General features: G+C 62.1%; 1 non-coding gene across 1 annotated transcript; it reads right to left on the minus strand.

Annotated features, from left to right (window-relative positions):
* Positions 1–1,200: 1,200 nt before the first annotated feature.
* LOC142794362 (small subunit ribosomal RNA) lies at positions 1,201–3,015 on the minus strand. The gene has a single exon (XR_012892281.1). It is a non-coding gene; the product is annotated as a small subunit ribosomal RNA (ribosomal RNA).
* Positions 3,016–12,500: the final 9,485 nt, after the last annotated feature.

The raw sequence follows: 12,500 nt of genomic DNA on the forward strand, positions 1-12,500 counted from the left end.
GAAATCGCACAAGCTTTTTTCGCATCCACGGTTTGCCACCGCACACCAAAATGCCGATCCGGCTGCCTACTTTAGCCAACAGGTGGAGCCAGGCGCGCCGTACTTGCGCGGCACTTCCCACGTCCACCGAAGTCGGTGCCAAGGACCACTTTCGGCGCCGGAGCCGCGTACGAGCCTACTCGAGGCGGAAGAACGAAGCCAGCAAGGGCCTGGCCGCAAGTGCGTTCAATTGTCGGGACGTCCAAGTCCCTCGTTCTTCCGTGCTTCCTCTTTCGGCAAGTCGTTGCGGCACCTTCCCAAAGCGCGCAGACCCGCTAATCGCGACGAGCGCGACGTGGCCGTGCCGCCTTTCCCTCGGCAGCAAGCAAAACGCCTGGCAACGTCGACGCTCCCCTAACCGCGATCTCGCACCGTGTTTCGTGTGGCGAATTCAAAAGCCGGCCGGCGCTGCTGCAACCATTACGGTCGGTACGCATACGCCGCGGAGGGCGGGACGGTCATCGGAGCGTGCGGTTCCTCCATCGAGTACTGCGCACCTCGGCCGTCGCATCGCCGTGCCATGACCGGCCGCGCGTCAACGCGAACCGGTGCCAGCGAGATCCCTCGCCTGCAAGAACCGACCGGCAGCCTCCGTCACCCGAGGACGCGGAGGCGCTTGCCGCGGACGGCGGGACGGTATGCACTGGTGCACAGCGGACCCGTCACATCGCCAGTTCCTTGACCGACCGCCGACGCTTGTGCCGTTCCTCTCGTACTTGGCAGTCGCCGCGCGATTGTCGGGTCTCGTTCTTGCACGCTCGAACGGTCGGGAGGGCACTCGGCTGGCGTTTCGGGAACGCGCAGCCTCGCCTTCTACCGACGTAACCACGACTCGCCGTTCGCGCTCCGCCGCTCCTGTTTACAGTACTAGGCGGTCCCGCAGCGGTCGGGTCGCGCATTTCGAGCGCTTCGAGCCACGGTGCAGTGGCGGGTCGAAAGCCGACCTATGAGTGCGTTGCGCCGTTTGTACCCGCGTCCGCCACCTGGCCGACCGTCCAAGGTCGCGGTGTTGGCGTCCGCTGGGCGCAACAATTTGTCACGGGGTGCCGCTCCACATTCAGGCAGCCCCGTGGGGAAAAGCCGACCCCGCGTCCAAACGGGGTCAGCGGCAGAAAGTGTCGGGCGCAGACGCAGCTGAGGCGCTCACCCTTCACAATCCGTTAATGATCCTTCCGCAGGTTCACCTACGGAAACCTTGTTACGACTTTTACTTCCTCTAAATGATCAAGTTTGGTCATCTTTCCAACAGACCGGCGCAACCGAAAGGCCGCGCCGGACATCGGTCCGAAGACCTCACTAAATCATTCAATCGGTAGTAGCGACGGGCGGTGTGTACAAAGGGCAGGGACGTAATCAACGCGAGCTTATGACTCGCGCTTACTGGGAATTCCTCGTTCAAGGGGAACAATTGCAAGCCCCTATCCCAATCACGAAAGAAGTTCCACGGGTTACCCAGTCTTTTCAGACAGGGATAAAGACACGCTGCTTCCTTCAGTGTAGCGCGCGTGCGGCCCCGGACATCTAAGGGCATCACAGACCTGTTATTGCTCTGTTTCGTGCGGCTAGGAGCCGCTTGTCCCTCTAAGAAGGTTGTAAGGTGCTGGGAACCCCGCACCTATTTAATAGGCTAGAGTCTCGTTCGTTATCGGAATTAACCAGACAAATCGCTCCACCAACTAAGAACGGCCATGCACCACCATCCACCGAATCAAGAAAGAGCTCTCAATCTGTCAATCCTCCCAGTGTCCGGGCCGGGTAAGTTTTCCCGTGTTGAGTCAAATTAAGCCGCAGGCTCCACTCCTGGTGGTGCCCTTCCGTCAATTCCTTTAAGTTTCAGCTTTGCAACCATACTTCCCCCGGAACCCAAATACTTTGGTTTCCCGGAAGCTGCCCGCCGAGTCATTTGAGTAACTCAGGCGGATCGCTGGTTGGCATCGTTTATGGTCAGAACTAGGGCGGTATCTGATCGCCTTCGAACCTCTGACTTTCGTTCTTGATCAATGAAAACATTCTTGGCAAATGCTTTCGCAGTAGTTCGTCTTGCGACGGTCCAAGAATTTCACCTCTAGCGCCGCAATACGAATGCCCCCGTCCGTCCCTCTTAATCATTACCTCGTATTCCAAAAACCAACAGAACAGAAACGAGGTCTTGTTCTATTATTCCATGCAAGTTTATTCAGGCGACTCGCCTGCGTTGAGCACTCTAATTTTTTCAAAGTAAAAGCACCGGCCATCTCGAGGCACACAATGAAGTGCACCAAGAAAGAACCGGCATGATGTTCAGTCCGAGCCGTCGCATCGGGTAGATGCACTACTCGTCTGGAACTGAGATCCAACTACGAGCTTTTTAACCGCAGCAGCTTTAGTATACGCTATTGGAGCTGGAATTACCGCGGCTGCTGGCACCAGACTTGCCCTCCAATTGATCCTCGTTAAAGGATTTAGAGTGTACTCATTTCAATTACGGGGCCTCAAAAGAGTCCCGTATTGTTATTTTTCGTCACTACCTCCCCGTGCCGGGAGTGGGTAATTTGCGCGCCTGCTGCCTTCCTTGGATGTGGTAGCCGTTTCTCAGGCTCCCTCTCCGGAATCGAACCCTGATTCTCCGTTACCCGTAACAACCATGGTAAGCAAGTAACCTACCATCGAAAGTTGATAAGGCAGACACTTGAAAGAAACGTCGCCGGCTCGTGGCCATGCGATCAGCACAAAGTTATCCAGAGTCACCACACAATACGGGCCGAAACCCGATCGATCTTGGTCTAATAAAAGCACCCGTTACCCAAAGGGCTCCAGGCTCACTGCATGTATTAGCTCTAGAATTGCCACAGTTATCCAAGTAGGAAGAAACGATCTAAGGAACCATAACTGATTTAATGAGCCATTCGCGGTTTCGCCTTATTTCGGCATGTACTTAGACATGCATGGCTTAATCTTTGAGACAAGCATATGATTACTGGCAGGATCAACCAGGTAATCGTTCGACTGCGCGTCCGTCCTCGCCTTCGGCGGGCCGGACGCAGTCTGTGTGCGGCGGAGGCCACCTTCAGGCGCCCCAACACGCTTATTTTGCACTCCGAGATGACGGCGTTCGAGCTCGCTACGGCACAACCTTCCCGAAAGACGAGTGGGAGCCGTGCGGCAAGAAGCACGTTCATGCTCGCTCTTTTTCGTTGCATCGACTCGGTCGCGCCGTGCGGGTTGCCCAAGCCCGCTGCACTGTCGGTGGACCGGCCGGAACTAGCAACGGAGCCGAGACTGCAAAGCCGCCAGACGACGGGTCACGCCCGCGTCTTCGGCGCTTTCGCATCTGAATCGCCCGAGGACGACACGGAACACACCTCGATATCGTGGTAAAACGGCACCGTCCGACAACCAGCCCCTAACGCATCAAGCGGATGAGGCTGCAGACGACTGCCGTGGATTCCCCTGGAGCAGACCCGAGGACACGCTTGACGAGGCCGAAGCCCGCCGCATATCAGACACCCGGTCGCTTTCGCGTACGCCGCTCACGAGAACCCCCACATAATAGCAGCGATAAGTACCCAGACCTCCTTGGGCACTAATACGAGCGTACTCGAGAAAATTTCACCGCGGGTGTGCCCCGAAACGTGTGGCACGTTGAGCGTGCCACAAGTCTACGTCGCTCTCAAACCGGCCGAGGTCGTAGAATTTGCGACCCTACTCACGAAATTCCCACCGAGGATACGGCCGCAAACGTACCGCACCTTGGGTAGGCCACGAGTTTGTGCAACACTACGCTGACGGCACAGCACCGAGGTCGTGCGCGCACGCACGGGAAAATTCCGCCGCGGTTTCTGCCGAAAACGTGAGGCACCACGACTCTCCGCAAGTTCGCGTCGACTGCGAAAGACCGAAGTCGTGAACGACGTGTCCGCTACTCGCCGCCGACACGCTGGACACCAAACGTACAACGACTCGACGGCGTCGTAGAGGCCCACGACGCGGTTTTCCTTAACGACGTCTCGGCGTGGCACCGACAGGTTAGAACGGCCGACCAACGTTCCCTGTCCGCCGTTCGGCTCAGTCGAAGGGCTCGGCGACTTCGGCAACGCTGCGAAGCCGCACGGTGACGCACGCCATGTCCCCATTTTTTTTTTTTTTTCTTTCTGCGTCTGCCGGGGTGCCCCTATAATAGCAGCGATAAGCACCCAGACCGCCGTGGGTCGCTCGCCCCGGCTGACGTGGTTTTTCGTACTCCTGCGGCGGTCGCCGTCAAGCACGTCCAAATACGCTACTTTCGTGGGCGCATTCACGCTCTTTCGCTTCGCCGGAGTGCCAGCACTCACTCTGCCAAAAACGGCGAACATCCGAGCGGCGGTTCCCACTTTTGCGTCGGCGTCGCAAACCCCGCCCCGGCAGACGAGGTTTGCCGTACTCGTGCGACGGTGGCCGGCGGGCACGTCGAAAGACGCCGATATCGTGCGCGAATTGGCGCACCTTGGCTTCACCGGAGTGCCGCCACTGACTCCTCCAAAAACGGCGAAGATCCGAGCGGCGCTTCCCACTTTCGCATCGGCGTCCCGAACTCCGCCCCGGCTGACGCGGTTTACCGTACTCGTGCGACGGTCGCCGGCGAGCACGTGGAAAGACGCCGATATCGTGCCCGAATCGGCTCCGTTCGGCTTCGCCGGAGTGCCAGCACTGGCTCGGCGAAAGACGACGAACATCCGAGCGACGGTTCTCACTATTGCGTACGCGTCGCAAACCCCGCCCCGGCAGACGCACTTTGCCGTACTCGTGCGACGGTCGCCGGCGAGCACGTAGAAAGACGCCGATATCGTGCCGGAATCGGCCCCGTTTGGCTTCGCCGGAGTGCCAGCACTCACTCGGCCACAAACGGCGAACATCCGAGCGGCGGTTCCCACTTAGCCGTCGGCGTCCCGAACTCCGCCCCGGCAGACGCGGTTGCCGAGCTCGTGCGACTAGCGACCGCGAAGCCGTCTCGCGACGCCGCTTTCGTGCGCGGCTCCCACTGCGACCTGGGTCACCCGAGGTCGACGAGCAAGAAAGAATGTCGAAAAAAAATTTTTTTTTTTTTTGCGTCTGCCGGGGTGCCCCTATAATAGCAGCGATAAGCACCCAGACCGCCATGGGTCGCTCGCCCCGGCTGACGTGGTTTTTCGTTTTCCTGCGGTGGTCGTCGTCAAGCACGTCCAAACACGCCACTTTCGTGGGCGCATTCGCGCTCTTTCGCTTCGCCGGAGTGCCAGCACTCACTCTGCCAAAAACGGCGAACATCCTAGTGGCGGTTCCCACTTTTGCGTCGGCGTCGCCAACCCCGCCCCGGCATACGCGGTTTGCCGTACTCGTGCGGCGGTGGCCGGCGGGCACGTCGAAAGACACCGATATCGTGCGCGAGTCGATGCTTCTTGGTCTCGCAGGAGGGCCGCCACTCACTCCTGCAAAAACGGCGAAGATCCGAGCGGCGCTTCCCACTTTTTCGTCGGCATCGCAAACCTCGCCCCGGCAGACGCGCTTTGCCGTACTCGTGCGACGGTCGCCGGCGAGCACGTCGAAATACGCCGATATCGTGCCCGAATCGGCCCCGTTTCGCTTCGCCGGAGTGCCAGCACTCACTCGGCCAAAAACGGCGAACATCCGAGCAGCGGTACCCACTTAGCCGTCGGCATCCCGAACTCCGCGCCGGCTGACGCGGTTGCCGAGCTCGTGCGACTAGCGACCGCGAACGCGTCTCGCGACGCCGCTTTCGTGCGCGGCTCCCATTGCGACCTGGGTTACCCGAGCTCGACCAGCAAAAAAGAAGGTCGAAAAAAAATTTTTTTTTTCTGCGTCTGCCGGGGTGCCCCTATAATAGCAGCGATAAGCACCCAGACCGCCGTGGGTCGCTCGCCCCGGCTGACGTGGTTTTTCGTACTCCTGCAGCGGTCGCCGTCAAGCACGTCCAAATACGCCACTTTCGTGGGCGCTTTCGCGCTCTTTCGCGTCGCCGGTGTGCCAGCACTCACTCTGCCAAAAACGGCGAACATCCTAGTGGCGGTTCCCACTTTTGCGTCGGCGTCGCCAACCCCGCCCCGGCATACGCGGTTTGCCGTACTCGTGCGGCGGTGGCCGGCGGGCACGTCGAAAGACACCGATATCGTGCGCGAGTCGATGCTTCTTGGTCTCGCAGGAGGGCCGCCACTCACTCCTGCAAAAACGGCGAAGATCCGAGCGGCGCTTCCCACTTTTTCGTCGGCATCGCAAACCTCGCCCCGGCAGACGCGCTTTGCCGTACTCGTGCGACGGTCGCCGGCGAGCACGTCGAAATACGCCGATATCGTGCCCGAATCGGCCCCGTTTCGCTTCGCCGGAGTGCCAGCACTCACTCGGCCAAAAACGGCGAACATCCGAGCAGCGGTACCCACTTAGCCGTCGGCATCCCGAACTCCGCGCCGGCTGACGCGGTTGCCGAGCTCGTGCGACTAGCGACCGCGAACGCGTCTCGCGACGCCGCTTTCGTGCGCGGCTCCCATTGCGACCTGGGTTACCCGAGCTCGACCAGCAAAAAAGAAGGTCGAAAAAAAATTTTTTTTTTCTGCGTCTGCCGGGGTGCCCCTATAATAGCAGCGATAAGCACCCAGACCGCCGTGGGTCGCTCGCCCCGGCTGACGTGGTTTTTCGTACTCCTGCAGCGGTCGCCGTCAAGCACGTCCAAATACGCCACTTTCGTGGGCGCTTTCGCGCTCTTTCGCGTCGCCGGTGTGCCAGCACTCACTCTGCCAAAAACGGCCAACATCCGAGCGGCGGTTCCCACTTTTGCGTCGGCGTCGTAAACCCCGCCCCGGCAGACGCGGTTTGCCCTACTCGTTCGACGGTCGCCGGCGAGCGCGTCGAAAGACGCCGATATCGTGCGCTAATTGGCGCTCCTTGGCTTCTCCGGAGTGCCGCCACTCACTCCTCCAAAAACGGCGAAGATCCGAGCGGCGTTCTCCACTTTCGCATCGGCGTCCCGAACTCCGCCCGGGCTGACGCGGTTTACCGTACTCGTGCGACGGTCGCCGCCGGGCACGTCGAAAGACGCCGATATCGTGCCGTAATCGGCCCCGTTTGGCTTCGCCCGAGTGCCAGCACTCACTCGGCCAAAAACGGCGAACATCCGAGCAGCGTTTCCCACTTTCGCATCGGCGTCCCGAAGCCCGCCCCGGCAGACGCGGTTTGCCCTACTCGAGCGACGGTCGCCGGCGATCACGTCGAAAGGCGCCGAATTCGTGCACGAATCGATGCTTCTTGGTCTCGCAGGAGGGCCGCCACTCACTCCTGCAAAAACGGCGAAGATCCGAGTTGCGCTTCCCACTTTTTCGTCGGCGTCCCGAACTACGCCCCGGCTGACGCGGTTTACCGTACTCGTGCGACGGTCGCCGGCGGGCACTTCAAAATACGCCGATTTCGTGGGCGCATTCACGCTGTTTCGCTTCCCCGGAGTGCCAACACTCACTCTGCCGAAAGCGGCGATCATCCGAGCGGCGGTTCCCACTTTTGCGTCGGCTTCGCAAACGGCGCCCCGGCAGACGCGCTCGTGCGACGTACTCGTGCGACGGTCGCCGGCGAGCACGTCGAAAGACGCCGATATCGTGCTCGAATCGACCCCGTTTCGCTTCGCCGGAGTGCTGCCAGTCACGGCGCAGAGAACGGCGAACAAGTGTTTTTTTTTTTTTCCTAGAATTTGTGTTATAGAAGGCACATTTGATATCGGACGATAATTTTCAACTTTATCACGCGCACCGATTTTCGTGTAGAGGTTTGCAAGTTTATGGGAATTTCTCCACTTGGAATAATGCGATTTAGTAGTACTACGAGAACTTCATGGATGTACTCAAGGGTACGGGGCAAGTCAGTTACGTCAACACCTGCAGATTTTTTACACTTCAAACTGAAAATTGTTGGTTGTGAGTCCTCGTGTGATATTAAAGGCCGATTCGCTAACACATAGAACAAAGAAAGAAAGGAAGAAAAAACGCCCGCGCTCGCTCAAGAAACCTGGGTTCGCAACAAGTGGCAACAACAAGCAACCGAGCGAGTGCGCCAAAACCCGTGGCGGCCGAACAAACGCGAAGTCCCAACCGCGTCAGCCGGGGCGGCACGGGACAGGAAAAATCACTTCAGCCGGGGCGGCGGGGCACCGAATAAACCTCGTCACCTCGTCGCAGGATAAAAGAGGAAACAAAAAGTCTAAACAGCGTCTGCTGGAGCGAATGCGTAATAAAACAACAACAACAACAAAAAAAAAACACCCGCGCTCAAGAAGTCTGCAATCCTCACAAAAGGCGACTGTGACCGAGCAGCGTCAGCCGGGGCCGTGCGGAAACGGAAAAACCGCGACTACCGGGGCGTCGAGGCACCGAAAAATCCACTTCAGCCGCGGCGAAAAAAAAAAACAAAAAGAAAGACGGAGGGGGGGGGGGAACCACGTCTGCCGGGGCGAAGGAAAAAAAAAACGCGTCTGCCGGGGCGAGCCCGGGTGCGGCACCACCGGGAAAACTGTGGCAAACAGACATGGCGATCGAGTGAGTGGGCCGCCAGCCAGGCTCAGCCAAAAAGTGCAAAGTCCGAACTGCGTCAGCCGGGGCGGCAAAAACCGCGTCAGCCGGGGCGGCGCAAAAAACCGCGTCTGCCGGGGCGGCACGAAACCGCGTCAGCCGGGGCGGGGCGAAAACTGCGTCAGCCGGGGCGAAAAGAAAAAAAAAAAACGCGTCTGCCGGGGCAAGCCCGGGTGCGGCACCACCGGGAAAACTGTGGCAAACAGACATGGCGATCGAGTGAGTGGGCCGCCAGCCAGGCACAGCCGAAAAGTGCAAAGTCCGAACCGTGTCAGCCGGGGCGACGCAAAAACCGCGTCAGCCGGGGCGGCGCGAAAACCGCGTCAGCCGGGGCGGCACGAAACCGCGTCAGCCGGGGCGGCGCGAAAACTGCGTCAGCCGGGGCGGCGCGAAAACCTCGTCAGCCGGGGCGAGCGAAAAGGGGGGGGGGGGGAACCACGTCTGCCGGGGCGAAAGAAAAAAAAAACGCGTCTGCCGGGGCGAGCCCGGGTGCGGCACCACCGGGAAGACTGTGGCAAACAGACATGGCGATCGAGTGAGTGGGCCGCCAGCCAGGCTCAGCCCAAAAAGTGCCAAGTCCGAACTGCGTCAGCCGGGGCGGCAAAAACCGCGTCAGCCGGGGCGGCGCGAAAACCGCGTCTGCCGGGGCGGCGCGAAAACTGCGTCTGCCGGGGCGAGCCCGGGTGCGGCACCACCGGGAAAACTGTGGCAAACAGACATGGCGATCGAGTGAGTGGGCCGCCAGCCAGGCACAGCCGAAAAGTGCTAAGTCCGAACTGCGTCTGCCGGGGCGGCACGAAACCGCGTCAGCCGGGGCGGCGCGAAAACCGCGTCTGCCGGGGCGGCACGAAACCGCGTCAGCCGGGGCGGCGCGAAAACTGCGTCAGCCGGGGCGAGCCCGGGTGCGGCACCACCGGGAAAACTGTGGCAAACAGACATGGCGATCGAGTGAGTGGGCCGCCAGCCAGGCACAGCCGAAAAGTGCTAAGTCCGAACTGCGTCTGCCGGGGCGGCACGAAACCGCGTCAGCCGGGGCGGCGCGAAAACCGCGTCTGCCGGGGCGGCACGAAACCGCGTCAGCCGGGGCGGCGCGAAAACTGCGTCAGCCGGGGCGAGCCCGGGTGCGGCACCACCGGGAAAACTGTGGCAAACAGACATGGCGATCGAGTGAGTGGGCCGCCAGCCAGGCACAGCCGAAAAGTGCTAAGTCCGAACTGCGTCAGCCGGGGCGGCAAAAACCGCGTCAGCCGGGGCGGCGCAAAAAACCGCGTCTGCCGGGGCGGCACGAAACCGCGTCAGCCGGGGCGGCGCGAAAACTGCGTCAGCCGGGGCGAAAGAAAAAAAAAAAACGCGTCTGCCGGGGCGAGCCCGGGTGCGGCACCACCGGGAAAACTGTGGCAAACAGACATGGCGATCGAGTGAGTGGGCCGCCAGCCAGGCACAGCCGAAAAGTGCTAAGTCCGAACTGCGTCTGCCGGGGCGGCACGAAACCGCGTCAGCCGGGGCGGCGCGAAAACCGCGTCTGCCGGGGCGGCACGAAACCGCGTCAGCCGGGGCGGCGCGAAAACTGCGTCAGCCGGGGCGAGCCCGGGTGCGGCACCACCGGGAAAACTGTGGCAAACAGACATGGCGATCGAGTGAGTGGGCCGCCAGCCAGGCACAGCCGAAAAGTGCTAAGTCCGAACTGCGTCTGCCGGGGCGGCACGAAACCGCGTCAGCCGGGGCGGCGCGAAAACCGCGTCTGCCGGGGCGGCACGAAACCGCGTCAGCCGGGGCGGCGCGAAAACTGCGTCAGCCGGGGCGAGCCCGGGTGCGGCACCACCGGGAAAACTGTGGCAAACAGACATGGCGATCGAGTGAGTGGGCCGCCAGCCAGGCACAGCCGAAAAGTGCAAAGTCCGAACCGTGTCAGCCGGGGCGACGCAAAAACCGCGTCAGCCGGGGCGGCGCGAAAACCGCGTCAGCCGGGGCGGCACGAAACCGCGTCAGCCGGGGCGGCGCGAAAACTGCGTCAGCCGGGGCGGCGCGAAAACCTCGTCAGCCGGGGCGAGCGAAAAGGGGGGGGGGGAACCACGTCTGCCGGGGCGAAAGAAAAAAAAAACGCGTCTGCCGGGGCGAGCCCGGGTGCGGCACCACCGGGAAGACTGTGGCAAACAGACATGGCGATCGAGTGAGTGGGCCGCCAGCCAGGCTGAGCCCAAAAAGTGCCAAGTCCGAACTGCGTCAGCCGGGGCGGCAAAAACCGCGTCAGCCGGGGCGGCGCGAAAACCGCGTCTGCCGGGGCGGCGCGAAAACTGCGTCAGCCGGGGCGAGCCCGGGTGCGGCACCACCGGGAAAACTGTGGCTAACAGACATGGCGATCGAGTGAGTGGGCCACCAGCCAGGCTCAGCCAAAAAGTGCCAAGTCCGAACTGCGTCAGCCGGGGCGGCAAAAACCGCGTCAGCCGGGGCGGCGCAAAAAAACCGCGTCTGCCGGGGCGGCACGAAACCGCGTCAGCCGGGGCGGCGCGAAAACTGCGTCAGCCGGGGCGAAAGAAAAAAAAAAAACGCGTCTGCCGGGGCGAGCCCGGGTGCGGCACCACCGGGAAAACTGTGGCAAACAGACATGGCGATCGAGTGAGTGGGCCGCCAGCCAGGCACAGCCGAAAAGTGCTAAGTCCGAACTGCGTCTGCCGGGGCGGCACGAAACCGCGTCAGCCGGGGCGGCGCGAAAACCGCGTCTGCCGGGGCGGCACGAAACCGCGTCAGCCGGGGCGGCGCGAAAACTGCGTCAGCCGGGGCGAGCCCGGGTGCGGCACCACCGGGAAAACTGTGGCAAACAGACATGGCGATCGAGTGAGTGGGCCGCCAGCCAGGCACAGCCGAAAAGTGCTAAGTCCGAACTGCGTCTGCCGGGGCGGCACGAAACCGCGTCAGCCGGGGCGGCGCGAAAACCGCGTCTGCCGGGGCGGCACGAAACCGCGTCAGCCGGGGCGGCGCGAAAACTGCGTCAGCCGGGGCGAGCCCGGGTGCGGCACCACCGGGAAAACTGTGGCAAACAGACATGGCGATCGAGTGAGTGGGCCGCCAGCCAGGCACAGCCGAAAAGTGCTAAGTCCGAACTGCGTCAGCCGGGGCGGCAAAAACCGCGTCAGCCGGGGCGGCGCAAAAAACCGCGTCTGCCGGGGCGGCACGAAACCGCGTCAGCCGGGGCGGCGCGAAAACTGCGTCAGCCGGGGCGAAAGAAAAAAAAAAACGCGTCTGCCGGGGCGAGCCCGGGTGCGGCACCACCGGGAAAACTGTGGCAAACAGACATGGCGATCGAGTGAGTGGGCCGCCAGCCAGGCACAGCCGAAAAGTGCTAAGTCCGAACTGCGTCTGCCGGGGCGGCACGAAACCGCGTCAGCCGGGGCGGCGCGAAAACCGCGTCTGCCGGGGCGGCACGAAACCGCGTCAGCCGGGGCGGCGCGAAAACTGCGTCAGCCGGGGCGAGCCCGGGTGCGGCACCACCGGGAAAACTGTGGCAAACAGACATGGCGATTGAGTGAGTGGGCCGCCAGCCAGGCACAGCCGAAAAGTGCTAAGTCCGAACTGCGTCTGCCGGGGCGGCACGAAACCGCGTCAGCCGGGGCGGCGCGAAAACCGCGTCTGCCGGGGCGGCACGAAACCGCGTCAGCCGGGGCGGCGCGAAAACTGCGTCAGCCGGGGCGAGCCCGGGTGCGGCACCACCGGGAAAACTGTGGCAAACAGACATGGCGATCGAGTGAGTGGGCCGCCAGCCAGGCACAGCCGAAAAGTGCTAAGTCCGAACTGCGTCTGCCGGGGCGGCACGAAACCGCGTCAGCCGGGGCGGCGCGAAAACCGCGTCTGCCGGGGCGGCACGAAACCGCGTCAGCCGGGGCGGCGCGAAAACTGCGTCAG

The sequence above is a fragment of the Rhipicephalus microplus genome, unplaced genomic scaffold (assembly GCF_043290135.1).
Source record: "Rhipicephalus microplus isolate Deutch F79 unplaced genomic scaffold, USDA_Rmic scaffold_404, whole genome shotgun sequence".
Lineage (NCBI taxonomy): Eukaryota > Metazoa > Arthropoda > Arachnida > Ixodida > Ixodidae > Rhipicephalus > Rhipicephalus microplus.